Below are 3,853 nucleotides of genomic sequence, written 5' to 3' on the forward strand. Positions count from 1 at the left end.
GTACACACTTATACACACATGTACACACATATGTGCATATATACATCACATGCATGTGCCTGTGCATGCACACACACACACACACACTTACACACAGTGCTACTTCTCGAAAAAGTCCTCCTGCCCACTCCAAGAGTATGTTCAACTTAGTGTCTAAGCCCACGTTATCCTCCGTAAAGTAAATGAGAGGGTTAGACAACAGATGACACAGGCCCGTCTACTCCTGTCAATCACTGGCCCTCTTCTCATTCTACTCCATCCTCGAGTTTGAGAAAGAAAACAGAACTTTCTGCTTGCTGTCTTTCACATGTCTGGCTTCTCTCTATGTAGTGTTTCATTACAAATATCCATTGTACTTTGATAACCACACTAAAATGAAGGCGATGTTTGTAACAATTTATTTGTATGCTTTTTCTTCTTGTCATCTCAGCTGAATCCATAGATAAAATTCCTTTTCCTTCAAACAGTTGACTTTGAAGATACTTGGTTTTAAGAGAATCTGCAAAAGAATATTCCATCTTTTTCCTTTATTGACAGCAGATAAACAGATGAGGAGTTAAAGAATGCCTTTCAGCTTTCCATCATGTACTAAAGAGGACAGATATGTCAGCAGTACAGACTCCAGGAGACAGTGGAGAATTGAAGTTTCATCACTTAAGATCTTTTCTCAGGCAGATGGGAGGGTAAATATTCCTTACCCTTTAACTATGATTTGTCTTACAGAGGAAGTTCTGCCTGTGTGATTGTCAGCAGTAGCCAATTTTGAGAGTTCAACCCTGCTCAGAAACTATGAGCTGACGCCTCGGCCCTTGGGGAGCCCTTTCAGGCCGCACTTCTATCTTAAAGCCCACCTCACCGACGGCTCTCGTGAGCTATCACCATGAGTTTCCAGTTGCTAAGGGATCACCATGACGCGAGCAGCAATGGGAACCCGCGCATCCCCCACCTCTCTTCAGCCGGACAACACCTCTACAGCCCCACGCCGCCTCTCTTGAACACCTGGGTCGCAGAGTACCAGCCGCCTCCCCTACTTCCCGCCGCCCTACCAGCCTCTGGCATACTCGCAATCCACCGACAGCTACTTGCACTTGGGAGAGGCTTACGCTGCAACCATCAACCCCCTGCACCAGCCTGTGCCCACAGGCAGCCAGCAGCAGGCTTGGCCCGGTCGACAGAGCCAGGAGGGGGCTAGCCTGGCCCAGCACCAAGGCCACCATGCTGGCCTGCTACCCCACATTTCAGGGCTGGAAGGGGGCACGGTGAGTGCCAGGCGGGAAGCCTACCGCTGACCCGAGCTGGTGCTGCCTCATGGGCACGCCCTGGAAGCCGCTGGCCTGGCCGAGAACTTGGGGCTGCATGACATGGCCCACCCCATTGACGAGGTGCAGAATGTGGACTATCTGCACCTGCTTCTGCAAGACCAGACTGTCATTCGCAAAGGACCCATTTCAATGACTAAGAACACTTTGGGCCTCCCGTGCCAAAAGTACATGGTGGGATCTGTCATGAACCCCAGTGAGGTCTTCTGCTCCGTTCCTGGAAGGCTGTCCCTGCTCAGCTCCACCTCTAAGTACAAAAATGACAGTGGCTGAGGTGCAGAGGCGACTGTCACCACCTGAATGCCTAAATGCCTCGCTCCTGGGAGGTGTGCTCAGAAAGCAAAACCCAAAAACGGAGGCCGGTCCTTGCTGGAGAAGTTGGAAAACATTGGGTTGAACCTTCCAGCCGGGAGACGGAAAGCTGCCCATGTCACTCTGCTGACGTCTCTGGTGGAAGGCGAGGCCGTCCACCTGGCGCGGTACTTTGCCTATGTGTGTGAGGCTGAGTTTCCCAGTAAAGCAGTGGCTGACTATTTAACCAGACCGCACCTCGGGGGACGAAATGAGATGGCCACAAGGAAGAGTATGTTGCTAGCAGCACAGCAAGTGTGAAAAGAATTCACAGACCTTCTCCATCAAGACCGAACCCCCAACGGGAACAACAGGCCCACTCCGGTCTTGGAGACGAACATACAAAACTGCCTGTCTCATTTCAGCCTGATAACGCACGGCTTTGGCAGTCAGGCCATCTGCGCTGCTGTATGTGCGGTGCAGAATTATATCAAGGAGGCTTTGATAACCATTGACAAGTCCTATATGAACCCCGGAGACCAGAGTCCTGCTGATTCCAACAAAACCATGGAGAAGATGGAGAAGCACCGGAAATAATGCGGAGTGCATGGAAGCAAGAGAGGGAAGGGAGAGGACCCTTGGGAGCAGCAGCCCGGGCAAGCGGTTCTCACCACCTCGCCCTGGACCTGTCTTCTCGGAGTCTTTGTGGTTTTTCTTTTCAACCCTGGACATAACTATCTTGAAGCAATTTGGCTTGGTTCTTTTATTCATTAAAACATTTATTTTTTGGAAATCTATTCCTTCTCTGAAAGGTGCTACGAGTTTTGGAATCCCTTTGTGAAACCCCCCTGGGCTAACGAGAAACCCCACTCTGAGCTGAGCTGCTGACACCGCAGAAGGATGTGGGAGATGAAGGGATCAATCGTAACTTACTTTCTTTTCAGTGTTAAGATATAATGTTTGACTTTTATGTCCACTGAAATATTTATCTAAAAAAAAAGTATTTAATCTAGCTCCTCCCCGCCTCCCCCACTGGTGATCACACCTCCTGGTAGGAGGCAAAGGTCGATGCTCTTAGAGGCTATTCACAATGGTATGTGACAGGCTTCCAGCCCCATGCTCAAAGGGGTGGGGGTGGGGGTCTCCTGGTTCTGAGGAATCTGAAAGTGAAGCCCGCTGATTGTTTCCTGTTTCCTTCCTTTAAAAAAATGTTGAAAGTTTAAAATTCTTTGGATAGTAAAGTTTTTTTATAATGACCTGTTCCTTTAAGGTATAGAAGCTTTATTTGCATATTCATTTCATGCCTTGTTTTTTCCACATAAACTTGAAGAGGGTAGGCACACAGCAGCACCTGTCATCCCCAAGTCCCCGAGGAGGCTCTGTGTTGAGAAACTGTTGAGTGTACAAATAATATTTATGCATAATTTAATGGGATCTGTAAATACTTCTTATGACTTTTTGAGAAATGGGATTCGATTTTAATAATAACTTTTAATGGTGGTGGGTAACATAGCACCTCTAGATTTTATGCATACGCACACAGGGTATTGAGATTGAAGCCTGATGCAGGACGGCTCAGGCATGATTTCATTGGAGCTGTTTAGAGAGCTATGTCCAATATCCAACCTGTTCCTTCGAGCTGAACCAGAAGAGTAGAGAATAGTTTGTGTGGGTCAAGTGTGGATCAGAATTGAACTTCTATGCCTGTAAGTGCTCACTAAATAATTGTGTGTATGATACCTGTATAATAAAAATTCTCCATAGAATCTGTGAAAAAAAAGAAACTATGAGCTGAATTCTCAACTTTGTGTGAAGACAAAGTGTGCCGACAGCTTCCTTTCAAGTAGAGGGAATTCTGACTTGAGCGATTTCTCATTCTGGGTTTTCTAGAACAGAATATCTTTCAAACATTCTTCCCAATCAAATTGCTTATCCCCTTTTTATCCATTCAACAGACTGCCATATATGCCTTGAAATCTATGTATGTCTACATTATAGTTCCCTTTGAGAGACTATCCAGTTTAGTTTCATTTTGGTTGCTATGATATTATAACCCAGCAAAAAGAAACTTAAGAGCCGGGCGTTGGTGGCACACCCCTTTAATCCCAGCACTTGGGAGGCAGAGGCAGGCGGATCTCTGTGAGTTCGAGGCCAGCCTGGTCTACAAGAACTGGTTCCAGGACAGCCTCCAAAGCCACAGAGAAACCCTGTCTTGAAAAACAAAAAAAGAAAAAAGAAAAAAA

General features: G+C 47.0%; 1 pseudogene; it reads left to right on the top strand.

Annotated features, from left to right (window-relative positions):
* The first annotated feature begins 752 nt into the window (after positions 1-752).
* On the top strand, positions 753-3,278 carry LOC121138317 (annotated as a pseudogene).
* The last annotated feature ends 575 nt before the right edge of the window (positions 3,279-3,853 follow it).

The sequence above is a fragment of the Mesocricetus auratus genome, unplaced genomic scaffold, assembly GCF_017639785.1.
Source record: "Mesocricetus auratus isolate SY011 unplaced genomic scaffold, BCM_Maur_2.0 contig_11778_pilon_obj, whole genome shotgun sequence".
In the NCBI taxonomy this organism is placed as follows: domain Eukaryota; kingdom Metazoa; phylum Chordata; class Mammalia; order Rodentia; family Cricetidae; genus Mesocricetus; species Mesocricetus auratus.